Genomic DNA, 13,953 nt, shown 5'->3' with positions numbered 1-13,953 from the left:
CTTGCAATCACCTTTTTGGCCACGATAAAGGGATGGTTCAGTTAGTGTGTGAACTCAACATTTAGATCTTTAGGCTTAAAATTGGCATGACATTTGGCACAGAGCTTTATGGTCACCAGAGGACAAAGCAACGATTCACTTGTGAGGCTGCGTTTTGCTTTATTATACAATTATAAATTGAACGCATTTGCGGATTGTTGGTCAAAGATATTAAGCAATTTCAAGTGGCTATATGTAACTTTCAGTTTGTGTTGATTCTAGCGGCCGCTTTGGACAAAAGTGGTAGTGTTTTTACCACCTGCTGTCGTAAAGGTCTTTTCTTTACGGTGCTGTATTGCCCACTGGATTACTGAGTTAGCATTAAGGGGAGGTCATATAGTGTAGTTGCGATGAAGGTTTTGCTCAGACAGAAAATCATTCATTTAAAATTAAAGAATAAGTTGCAGATGCATCGTTGCATTTCAAGTGTTGCATACGGTAAGTTAGCCTATGTTATGGAACGACACAGAAGGTGGGACCCAAAAGCAGATGACCAACACAAAAAGTAAAAGTAAATGATTTAATGCGTGAAATAAATACAATAAAATGTGCTGGTGGCAAAAAAAAAGGGAAGTTGTGTCGAGGGAATCCAGTGGTGAGTGGTGGGTGCTGTGTGCTCTCCAGAGCGTGCCCCGTGACGTGGTGGGGGTGACCATGTGGTAGGCCTCCTCCAGAGTCCAACAAACAATTGAGTCCAATCCTTACTGAGAGAGAGAGGAGCAGGTGTGAGGAGCAAGCAGGCAGGCAGGCAGGCACACAAACGAGCAAGGCAGGCTGCAACATGAGACAATCAGTTTCAGCTGCACAAGCAAAAACACAGAAAACACAGGAACTAGGATTGCCGCTATACCACACTAGTAGACCGTACAATCTGACGATGAGTGGATCACAGAGCCAGCCTTAAATACTGCAGGAGGTTGATTAGGGAATGAGCTTCACCTGGAGCCACCTGCCAGCTAAGCCACGCCCACAGCAATCAGCACAGGAGGGAGAACATGAGTGAAAAAAATAAATAAAAAAACACACAGAACAAGAAGCAGCATAGGCTGCCATGACGACATCATCGACATGGCACATAGGCCTACTTTGGATGTGTCGGGAGCTAAATCAGGTATCTGTCAGTACCCGATCCGTTCCACCAGCACAATCCGTTCACGCATGCGCTGTGGTACGAGGATTTACGACACTACCCAATCTGTTCCCACGCTAGCTAACGTTAGTTTAGCTAATAGCTAATTCGGCGGACCGCTAGGTGATTATAGCGGTCTGCCGTTAGCCTCCACCGGGAAGCTAACGTTAGTTTAGCTAACAGCTAATTCGGCTAACCGCTAGCTGAGACCGAATGTAAACTTTAAAAGACCCTCAAAATAAAACTTGAAAATAAACGTTAACATATATAACAGCTGTTTCATTAAAATAAATCATCCTCAATACTTGACTTTCTTGTTATTACTGTAAAGTCTTAATTTAACTGTAGCCTGCTTTTCCCATTATGTTTGACTTAACGTTATTTTAGACTGAATCTAGCTGTCCGTTCTGCCTGCACGATCCGTTCTGCGCATGAGTCATTTTAGACTGAAGGCTGTCGGCTAGCGGTTAGCCGAATTAGCTGTTAGCCATCCCGGTGGAGGCTAGCGTGGAACAGATTGGGCAGGTCGTAAAAAGGTATTATCATCTGCGCATACGTCATGGCATATGTATCATCTTGCACATGCGCAGAACGGATCGTGCCGGTGGAACGGATCGGGTACTGACAGTATCCCTGTCACTGTGTCACGAGCCACAGCATTAAGAGATTTTTGTAGTAACCAACGCAATATTAACTTAGATTAATATAGTGCATTTCATGAGACCCAAGGACGCTTTACACGTACAAGTACAGGGGGACAAGGGAAAAGAAAATAGGCCAACACAAACCGAAAAGAAATAAAACCGGGCGCTAAATGGAAGGAGGACGTCATTTAATCTAGGCTACGGGCGTACAACCACATCACATATTGTAAAGTTATTTTATGAATGAAATATACATATTACATACCAGAGGGCCAATTCAGGGTCAGTTTTGAGTCATTTACAATCCTGTAATTGTCTCCATCTGTTAAAAGCCCGACCGAGATGGACTCCGGTTTCGCCCGTCGTCTCTTTCCCTTTTAGCTTTTAGTGGTTTTGTACTATATAAAAATAGCGTTCTTTTCACTGTTAGTCTCGATTGCTGTTACAGGCCATTTATGATAATCAGATGGAAAATTACATTCAGAAACATTAAAAAGTTACATATAGTCACTTTAAAAATGTCTCTACGACATTGAATGATTAAAGAATTATTTGCTTGACTTTAAAAAAAACAGATACATGGCCTTACATTACATGTCATTTTTCAAGCTAAAGTTGGCATGTACATCAGCGTGAGCTTCTTGGCCTTGATGTGTGGACCTTGAGAAGTATACTGTGGCCATGTCAACATGTTGATATCATTAGCATGTAAACATGTTCTGTCCTCTGGATCTAATCACACACTGCTCTTTCTTCCTGCCCTTCTCCGTGCCGTTGCAGAACCGTGATCAGCGCAAGCTCAGCTTGTCGTCATAGCAGCCAATGAGGTCATGACGATGCCAATAGCTGTGATTAGTGTTTTCTCGCCGCTCTACACTCAGCCCCACTGCCCCATTATCACGCCCCCCCCTACCACACGCTGTGTCAGCATTTTCTCAGCCTGTATGCCGCATTGGCATATGCAGGAGAAGTGTGTGTGTGTGTGTGTGTGTGTGTGTGTGTGTGTGTGTGTGTGTGTGTGTGTGTGTGTGTGTGTGTGTACGCACGCACTCGTGTGTTCAGTTTAACTGCTTGGCTGTCTGTCGATGTGCATCGATTCAGCCGCATGCCATTTGCATTTTTGCATTGTGTCTGTTGTGTGGAAAAGTCTCAGTGCAGCGTGACATGAGACGCGTGCAAAAATGAAAGGCAGCCAATTAAAAACTGTTAGTAAGTAGGACAGTCTGTCTTATCACTGGTATGAGCACAGGAATATGCTGATGAAATGGATCTCCAGTTTTTATTAGATTCCTTGCCATTGCAATTTTTTCTTGTTCCAGTTAAAGGTTAGGAAATATAAGAATGTTAACTGCAACAAGCATGCAGTTAAAAGTCCCTTTCCCTCACATCTGAGACTACAATCTCTCTTAAACTGTATCACAGAAACAAATGGTTGTAACATTTATGACTCAATTTAAATAAAAAAAGCCCTTGATGCAATCATTGAGCATCTAACAGAGATGAAAAGGGTCACGTTTAAGTAATGTGGACCTAAATGTAGACATTTGTATCATGGCAGTAGCGTGACGAAAGTAACAGTAATGAGTCACAGCAGTCATAGTCTTGCATTGCCAGACCTTCCACCACAGCGCTGCGGAGGGTCTGGCGAGTCCACATAGCATTCTGGGATGGGAGAAAAACGTGCTCTGGTTTATTGGCATTTCTTGAAACCAATCACAATCGTCTTGAGCAACGGCACCTCTGCAAAATAGCCTCTGGAAGGAACTTGTTTGGGTGGAACATGTGTATGTTCAAAGGTTGTTTCACTGGCAATTTCCACCGGTTGCGTTCCAACTGCGTCCCAGCTCAGGCAGTCCGCAGCCCTCCGGCGCAGATACGCAGAACTTCTATATTTGTCGGATGCCGGAGAGCTCCGCAGTAATTCAGCACATTTCAGATTGTGCGGGACAGGAAGTTGAGCACAGAAACAAAATAAAAGATCCGGTTAATTTTCTAAATAAAATACACCATGCTCACGGCAGATCATATTTCCCTGCACTACACCTTGAAAACACAGCACAGAGTCGTTTCCCCCTCTACTCCTCTGGATGGAAACAAACTGTTGTTGGTTTTGTGGTTCTATGCTACGTGAATTCGCAAGATCTCGTGGGTCCTCGTGACTTCAGCTGTCAGTCATGGCCGCAGCCGTTCCGCAACAAATCCGGACCTGGTGGGTATTGACGGACGGCAGAGCACGCAGCTGTTCCGCAACCAGTGGGAATTAGGAGTTAGTCGTGCAACAGAAAACTGAGATTGGAAAGATAGTCTAGCTAGCTGTCTGGATTTACCCTGCACAGATCTGAGGAGCAGTTAACCATAGTCCTCAGAAATCCACCGGAGTTTAAAATTCCAACACAAAGAAAGCAGAAAGTGACGGACATCTGGCCGAAATGAGGGACATCCGGCGGAATTTCCAGCGGCAACGGAGCAATCCCGGAAGTAGAACGCCGTGGATATAGACTACAGCAGTCACAACTAAATGTGAACCTGATTGTCAAAACTCTTTGGTCTTCTAAATTATTTTAAAGATTCATTTTTCATAATACTGATGATGAAAAATGAATGTGGCTGTAGACATTTGCACTTGATCGACCTGCAACTTCCTGCAAGATCACTGCATCAGGTGGAGTTCAATTGTATGCACCAGTGACTACCAGCAGTTTATTTTCAGTGGCCACTTTATTGGGTACACCTGTACAGTGTAATGCAATCCAATACCTATAATAAATGTTCTGCCATAAAAGTCACTTTTATAATGCCTATAAAAGCAGAGGTGTTGATTCAATTGTGTTGTTGAGGTGTTTCTAATATTCAGCTTCATAAATAGGAAGGAAAAAAGCAGTATCATGCAGCCCAGCAAAACATCTTTAACTAGGACCTCAATAATAAACATGATTGAATTTAAACATTTCTGACAATGTAACCAAAACATTTAACAGCTCTGTTAAAGGGTAACCAACCTGGACAACAATCTTTGAAATTGGTCCAGTATTAAGCACGACGTTGCAGTCGGCAGCGGCGAAACAAGCTACAATGTAAGTCAATTGTCCCGCTTGTATATAGCTTCACAAAAGTGCTCGTTTTGCCGCCGACCGGCTCCGATTAATATTCAAAGTGTCTGACAACATTATGGAAAGGATTTCTAAGGAGGTCGACCTTTCTGTTGAAGAGTAAGATCCTTTTTTAAACATAAAAACATCCTCGAAATTGCAGTCGCTAAACCCACCAGACTCCATGTAAATAAAAATAGTAATTTTAGCATCGTAGAATACACTTCATTCAAAGTCCACAGAAACAAAATAAAACTATGTAAAGCCGTTTTGGGTCGTCCTTCCCCTTTTCCAACCAGCACAAGTCTGATGGTTTAAGCTAGCGACTTCAGAGCGGTTTCTGGTTAAACAGAAAGGTCTCTAAGAGGTTTTAAAGGTCTATCCCTGAAGGGATCCTTTCCATAATGTTGTCAGAATATTAATCTGAGCCTGTCAGTAGCAAAACGAGCACTTTTGTGAAGGTAAATACAAGCTGGACAATTGCTCTATTAAAGTGATGGTTCGGAGTAATTTCACCTTGGGTCCCTTTGATTATGACCTGAAGCCAACTTTCAGAAGCTTTTTCACCTGGGTCTAATCTTGACGAGCGTACGTAAGGTTAGCGTTACGCTAATATTACTTAGGCGCCGGACCGGCTAATGTCGTAGTGCTCTTAACATTCGACTAATCGCTCGATAATGAGGTACCAAAGGTCTACACTAGTATATATAGGTTATGCACTCATAAAACGATGGATTGTAAAGTTTGTAAGTACACCAGAAGGTTATGTAAATAACACTTGCCTGCGGGCTTCGCCTTTCTGCTGTTGTTGTTGCTGTTAAGACGAGTGCTTAGGGACATTACAAATTACAACAACCGAAAAGAGATGCAAAAAAAAAAATTTTTTTAATTTAACTTATTTTTTTTAAGTAAGTGCTGTAATATAACTAGCAGGAGACAAGTAATAATTGAGGTAAGTTTGGAGACATTACCTTATTTAATCATTAAATTAATAAATATTTTTGTTGCATCTCTTTTCGGTGTTGTAATTTGTAGATGTCCCTAAGCACTCTTACTGCCCGGTAGTAACAGCAGCAGCAGCAGCAGAGAGCAGAAGCCAGCAGGCAAGTGTTATTTACATAAACTTCTGGTGTACTTACAAATTTTACAATCCATCGTTTTATGAGTGCATAACCTATTTGTACTACTGTAGACGTTTGGTATCATTTCGGGCATTATTAGTGGGGTAATGTTAAGAGACACTTTCGGATCCATTAGCCTCTGCGCTAAGCTATTCAGCTGATAACGCTACGCTACGCTAACGCTCCCAATGTTCGACCCAGGTGAAAAAAGCTTCTGGGGGGGTGTTTGGCTCGAGATCATGGTGCAAAGGACCCTAGGGTGAAATTACTCCGAACCATCACTTTAAGTTACATTGTAGCTTGTTTTGCCGCTGCCGACTGCAGCGATCTTGCTTAATACTGGACCAATGTCAAAGATCGTTGTTCCCATCAGTCACTTAGACACAAAAACATAGGAAAATAGGGTCCAGGTTGAAAATACGGTAGTTACCCTTTAAGATAACCTTTGTATTGAATTGCAATAGACTGTGCGGGTTTACCTAATAAACTGCCCTAAAAGACTTCGACATAAGTCGTTAGTTCAGGCAGAAATTACGATTCATATTATAGTTTATTGAATTATACATCCACATTGAAGAGTCACTCTGCGCTGCAACAACTGTTGAGTGTAAGATTATGTGAGAGGAGATGGTCTATGCAGGAGGGTGGGGAGGAGGAATCAGAAAAATGACAGAAAGGAGGAAAAATCTGATATTTACCCCCTTACTTCTAGAATAACAGCATCCCTGTCTACAAGCCAATTACCACATGGCAGGAAAGAGCCTTAACAACATAGTGTCTTATTAACATGAACAAACAAACATTGCGGTGGAGCGTGTGTGCTATGAAATGAGCAGAAATGCCATTCTGTTTGACAGGCTCCATGTAAAATTTGATATTTTGTTAGGAATACATTCAAGGTATAGAGGCTAGTCATTTACTTTCCTGTCAAGAGATATTAAATACATTTCATGCAGTCAACAGAGCATAACAGAAACTAAGGACATGCAGAGAACATTCAACCATCTGTCAATACCAACTGCCTCCTAAACACAACGGATCTCTCAACCAACATCTAAATGGGAGCAAACAGAAAAGTATTTTTGTCATGCATTCATGGCATCATCACACATGTATTTTCATGCTAGTCAGAAAGCGGTAAAATGTGTGGAATACTTTAGTTTGCTGACATATCCTGTTTAATCGTCCACTTTCATCTCTTAGACACAGACCTCCCTAATTCATAGCATGACAGCATCAGTTTCCAGGCCAGTATTTGCAGTATTTTGATGCTGTGGCAGTAATCAGGATAACAAGCAGGAGGATAGAGAAGAGGAAAGAGAGAGAGAGAAAGAGAAGAAAATGCATTTGAGGCAAGGCTGCAAAAAAAACAAAAAATACCGGCTTAGAAAATATTTCTTTAACTGCAACAATGAGCCCTGTGATAACTGATGACAATCCAAGGCGGTGATTGGAGAATAACCCACAAACTATCTTCTGTTCTCATTCATAATTATTCTCAAAATCATCAGAACCACACAGACACACTGTCTGCAGTCACATGGGACACAACACTTCTCCACAGAAAACAAAACACTGGTGTGCTCCAATTGGCAGCAATCACTGCCAGCCCTACTGTCAGAAATAATGTGCTAAATTTGTACCTTGAGGGGTGCAACGGCTTGTCACTGGGGCAGTACCTTGGTGGATGGGAATAGACTCCTACTGTACCCCATCTCTGACATGCTCACTGTCTATTTCTGTGGTAGGCCTGATACAGTGCTTGCTAGTTAAACAGCATGCCGCCTGCCACACTCCCCCCCTCCCCACTCTGCTGACGCATGTATTGGAAATCAATTTTGTGCAGGCAAACTATACAGACAGCACTGCACCGGGGCTTTGCAGTGTCCCTATTGTACCTTATGTGCTAAAGAGGTAAACACTGCTCCTGTCCTATATGTAAAGAGTCCAACTGTCAGAATCGTTAAAATCTCTATTAAATCGACAGACCAAACCAGTCACAATATGAAACATCGGTGAATCAGCCATACCTGAATTTGGCTCAAGATAACGTCAGAACTTCGGAATACATCTTTCTTTACATTGCATTAGTCCGTCTATCAGTATTTGCTGACTTCCCCCAGTCTGTGGGGCTTAGTAATCTTTATTAAAAAAGGCAAAATAATTTCCTAAAATGTTACACAAGCAGGAATAAATAGTGGATTCTTTGGAGACTGTTTTCATAGTGCACTAGTGAGTACCTACAGCAGCAGGACAGTGCACGGCGTTTGGTGTTTTAAACCCCCAATGTCGTCTTCCAGGCAGCGCAAAAATTTGGCTCACTCGTGTTTTAAGCCACACTAGTGGCGCCACCACGAGCTTGACATTTGTGGGTTTTAATCCATACACAGTAGCACCCTTAGCAGTTCCAAACTTGAATTGGTCCAGTATTTTGGTGTACGACCTAATACCTGCCAAACTAAAGACATCTCAATCAGCCTCAGCTGTAGTTTATGTTTAGCATTTAGCTCAAAGCACCGCTGTGTGTGTACAGCTTTAAGCTACAGCACGGCTGTAGACTCTGTCTTGTTAATAGTCTTTGAGCTCCATGGCTAGTTACATATTATATCATGCTTTGGCTTATACTTCACTCATTATTGGTTTTAGCCTTTCCATGGGACTAGCCTTTGTATTCTTCAAAATCTGCAGTATCCTATATTAGCCTTTGTTATGTGGTTTAGGCAACAGAAACATTGTGGTTTCATTTAAATGTTAATTTTTTTTTTTAAATACACGTAGTGCTGCCTGTGCCTCAACATTATCATACAAAAGTTGAATAATGTTGAAGCCTCTTGAGATGGCAACAGCTGCTGCCACAGTAACCTTCCTGCACACACCTTAGTTTTCTATGGTTTACACTTTAGTTAATTTTCTCCTCATTGAGTTCGCTGCCATTTTGACCTCATGCACATCCCATTCACATTGCACATACAGTACATCAGCAAACAGGAACAATGACACAGCTTTTCTTTCACACATCATGTTCGGGATTGTTGGCAGTACATCACTTTTACATTTGTACTGAGTTACCTTCTGTACAGTCACACTTCGGTTTGCCTTTAGTCGTTCTAAATTTCTTTTGACTTACCAGTGCTGAGGGTGCCGCTGCCACTGGCGGGTCATCTTGTCAGGACGGAGCAAAAAATGTGCCCCCTAAAAAGCTCTTAAATACAGGAAGTGGCCAATCAGAATGTACCAAGTGCCTGACACATCATAAGGGGGGATTGGATTGTATTTTATGTTACCCCTTTTGTTTAAAAAATGGTTTGATCAGCTGTTATATATGTTCCCCTTTGTGTTCAGTTCAGTTTTGTTCAGTTTATGTAAAGTTAGCACAGCCTGAGTTTAGCTGACCTCTTTATGGGCCCAGAACTTTGTTGCATGTTATGTTAAATTCCATCTGTCATTATTGGGTGGATAAAACCCTGTGACTTCTCACGTCTGCCAGCTCCATCCCCCACACACTACAATTAGATGTTGTGTTGCAGGATTAGATATTTTAGCTGAAAAACAAAACAAAAACGATTGTCAGTGAACATTTTGCTGATACGTTCACTATCAACATATCGAGACTTGTCAGAAATGTTAATTAACAACATTTTTCGTAAAACCGGTCGGCATAACATTTCCTTCAAAGCATGTTTGCTGTTGAAAATGAGTTATATAAATGTAATTTCCAGGAGACAGGTCTGGAGCAGAACTCTCTGTGAACATGCTTCTGCTCATGGTAAAAAGCTGCTGTCTTTAAATAAGAGAAAGAGAAATATCAATACATCAAAACTCATGGACAATAAGCATAGGACATCCATTGTGCACATTGAGCCCTACCACAATGTTTTACTCTGCGTCCTAGAATAAAACAAAGTACAAAAAGGTCAATTGCTGCGTATTTGTGTACAAGAGGTCTCTGTACGTAAAGAATAACCTCACATTTCCCGGTCTCTAATTAGATGATTCTCTCTCACTTCCATCTCTCAGCAATAACTCAATTTCCTGATAAGTGATTTCAGTGCGCTCCCTCCGACGTGAACAAGCGGGACGATACTGGCCCTGCTACAGCTCTTCCTCTCCTCAAACCAACTGTTCTTTCTGTCTTATCTCCAACAAAAAGGATTTAAATAGGTTACGCTGAACGGGACTTTTGGCGACACCCTATCTGTTAACATCAGATGTGATCATCTACATTTGTGCTTAATGAAAGAAAAGAATAATTTGTAGTCTGACAGTTTCAGAACTGATGCAGACATATAAGGAGACTTGCAAAACTATCCGAGCTGTCATCCAGATCCAGTGTAGTAAAAAACAAGTGCTTTGGAAATTCTTCGGCGTGTCAACAACATTTTAAGTATAATCTCATACAAAACCACCTGTAGTTTGTGCAGGCGAAAGCTTTGATCTGTATTTGTGTGTGTGCATATGTCTTCAACGTTTCTTGTAACGAAGGGGAAAGATGTAGCCTTAAGAAGAGTTATGTCAATTGTTACATGTTTCTCTCTTCTTCTCTTTTCTTCTTCTCTGTTGTCACTGCAACTCTTACCCATTTCCTTCTTCATACTATTTCACCTCTTTATAAGATCCACTCAGCGTGTTGTTGTGAACGTGTTGGACTCTTCATGTGTTAGCTGTGAACTGAGAAAAAGGTGATTTTTTTTCTTTTCAAAGGAGAGAGTGAAAGAAGGGGAATGTGACAGTATGAGGTTGTGAGCTGGAAATATAGGAGAGAGAATGAGAGAACAAAAGGTGAAGAGATGAATAATGATATATAAATGAGGGTGAATGCAACAGAAATGTTCAAATCATCTAGTAGTGTCTTGGTACTGCAGGGGGATATACTGCTGCTTCTGGAGAGGGAAATATTGTACTTTCCACTCCACATTTATTTGACAGCTATTGACAGATTCGATGAATTCGACCAACAAAGAGAGGACTCAATCGCAGACAAACACACACAAGCAAGCGGGTACGGGTGGCTGGAGAGCAAAGGCATAAGCCTCATTGACAATCTGGCCTGGAATGAGTGGGAATGGGCCGGTTATTTACTGACAGGGCTGAGGAGGGATGTGGAAACAGGTGAGCCGGTGAATGAGAGCGTCAGGTGACTGGGACAGGTGAGAAAGTCTGAGGGCATCTTCTAACCGTATATAAACTGGGAACTATATTCTCAGAAAGGCGAAGCATTGGTACTATCTGCTCGGGGCTTCTCAGGTACTGCAAGCATATCACTCCGCCCAAGTAGCAGAAGTAGCAGTGCTTCGCCTTCTGAGAATATAGTTCCAAGGTTAGAAGACATCTGTGTCTCATGTGACCTTGTTATTTGTACAAGCTGTGACTATATAAATCACAACATGTAAATAGTAACATGTTGGTGTTATTTTGTCACTTATTCAGAGCAGTAGGCCAGATGGAACCGGTTACCTTCAGTATCCGTGCTAGGCTAAGCTACCGGTGGGGCCGTCGGACAGAGTTACAACACGCACGGAGTTGACAAGGGTATGCATGGACTTAATTAAAGTCCCAGTAAGTCGGCATGTTCCTTTAAGCAGCGCTTTCTGTAACAGTATTCGTCTGTGGCCCATGTGTGGAAACAGGTTGAAATGTGGAGCCAGAGGATGAGAGGGAGCGAGACAGGCAGAGGAAATGAAGAGGATGTCTGAAATGCGAATGGCTGAGGGAGCGAGGGAGTATACGAGTAAGGAAGAGAGAATAAGAGAAAGAGCGAGGGACGTAAGATACAAAGTGAAGGTTTGATCCTAGATATTGATATATTAGAGAGCAGAGAGACAAAAAATTAAGAGTTTGTGTGGGTTAGTGTGCGCACATTTCTACGTACAGTAATTGCGCAAAGTGGGTGTGTGCTTCCCCCCTGTGTGTACATTTGTGTATGTGTGAAGCTGACCTCATTCCCTTGCTACTCAACCTTTTCCTCTCCCTTCCCCTGAGAGGACTATGGACATATAATGAATGCAAATAAAATATTAAATTAAAATGTACTGATGTATTGGTAAAATTCAATATTGCATGCTCCTCTACCTATAGTAGGCCTATACCATAAGTATACTGTATAAAATCTACACAGCACTCCATTTGGTATCAGCTAACACAAAAAGATAGACAGAGAGAAAAAGCTAGACTGGCAGCTAGACTATACATATATGCAGTTTTTAATACATGCCTGTTTGAAAGGGGGAAAAAAAACATTACACAGGAGCAGAAACAGCTTTACTAGCAACATCAATAGTAGTTAGACAACTAGCTGTACGGTAGGTAGGACATAAAATGTTGTCCTGTAGGAGAGAGAAGAGATCAGAGAGAGAATAATAACATTTAAACTCTACCTTCTACCGAATGTCATGGGAAATGTGCGGTTGCCGAACAGGAGGTGGATAAGCTTTGAGCCTTGATCTTCACTCCTTGGGAATATCACAAATGCCTCTTAATATGCTTGACTGAGAATACAGGGGAAAGTAACTGACTCATTGATTATGCCGGAGGGTTTTCAGAGAGTGTGGGCAGACTGAGGGTAAAACAGAAACCCTTATCATAATGCGGTTTGGCTTCTGTGCGCATTCAGTGGACAAAAATATGTATAAATAGCACATTAAAGGTGCCGTAGGTAGGATTGTAAAGATCCAGGACTTAGCCAAAATTTTTTAACATCGACGACTTCTCAGTCCCTCCCCCGCTTTCTGCTAGAGCCCAAACGGTCTCCTAAGCCCCTCCCCCCACAAGGGAGAATGAATGTGTGTGAATGAGCAGTGATTGGCACGCAGTTAGACACCCCCAGCCCTGATTGGTGCATCTGAACAGGGAGCGGTGGATTTCATCACACTACAGGCTGTAGATGGTGCCAGAAGGAGCTGGATTTTTTTTTATTTTAACCCTTGTGTGGTCCTTCGGGTCCCAGTGACCCGAAGGACCACACAAGGATTATGTACTTCCCTTTACTTTGTTGAGAATTGCTCTCTAAACCCTGTTTCTTGTAAAGTAAGTAAGTAAAGTTTATTTCTAGAACACATTTAAACACAGTTTAAGCTGACCAAAATGCTGTACAAACAAGAACTAAGGTGCTGTATTAACCCTTGTTTAGAGAGCAATTCTCAACAAAGTAAACGGAAGTACATAATCCTTGTGTTGTCCTTCGGGTCACTGGGACCCGAAGGACAACACAAGGGTTAAATTAAATGCTTTATGTAATTCTACTGGAACTGGAACTGGAAGTTAGTTGTATAAGTCTTACCTACTGCATCTTTAAGGCTTATGTATCCACAACACTTCCAGTTGTAGTAATTTGATAGTATTTCCACTCTTTCTTTCCCAGTCCTTCTCCTGCTTGGCGGTCAAGCGTTTTACTTAAAAGAAGGCCGGTCAGGCAACACCTGCATCAGTCATACATCTCGCGACAGATGATGTAGGGTGGAGAGAACGCAACGGCTCTGACAAAAAAAAAAACGGAGAAAGGGACCAGGAGAACTGCATATCTGCATAATCTAATAAAGTGTGGGGTTGCCCCAATTTATTAAAAACAGGATTTCTGTATGGAAATACACATTTCCTATCATCATGAATCCCAAAGCCGGGCTCTCACACAGAAGAACACAAATGGCTGAACTGTAGATCTGACGTGTGTCTGTTTTGTTCCCCATTTGCAAATTATTCTATTATCTCTTTTAATTTTTTATTGTCAGAAATGGTCACTGGTCAATGGAATGGAAATTTGAGAGTCCGAAACTTGCTCTCAAAGCAGCCACTAACAGGTTCACATAGTATGGGACTAGCTGAATGCTTGCTATATAGACCTTTTCCACGGCAGACATGTTGACATGTCATAGTAGGAAAAGCACAGGTGTATTCAAAACCATTACTGATGGCTGCATTCCACTTAGGAGAGGCCC

The 13,953-nt window shown here is 41.9% G+C and overlaps 1 long non-coding RNA gene across 1 annotated transcript; it reads right to left on the bottom strand.

Annotated features, from left to right (window-relative positions):
- Window positions 1–545: 545 nt before the first annotated feature.
- On the bottom strand, window positions 546–9,190 carry LOC120574684. Its single transcript, XR_005641883.1, has 2 exons — window positions 9,150–9,190; window positions 546–739 (listed from the first exon to the last, which is right to left on the bottom strand). It is a non-coding gene; the product is annotated as an uncharacterized LOC120574684 (long non-coding RNA).
- Between the last annotated feature and the right edge of the window lie 4,763 nt (window positions 9,191–13,953).

This window comes from Perca fluviatilis, chromosome 15, assembly GCF_010015445.1.
Source record: "Perca fluviatilis chromosome 15, GENO_Pfluv_1.0, whole genome shotgun sequence".
NCBI classification, from domain to species: Eukaryota; Metazoa; Chordata; class Actinopteri; order Perciformes; family Percidae; genus Perca; species Perca fluviatilis.
Note: the sequence above shows the minus strand (reverse complement) of the source record. Positions and strands in the feature narration are given on the sequence as shown.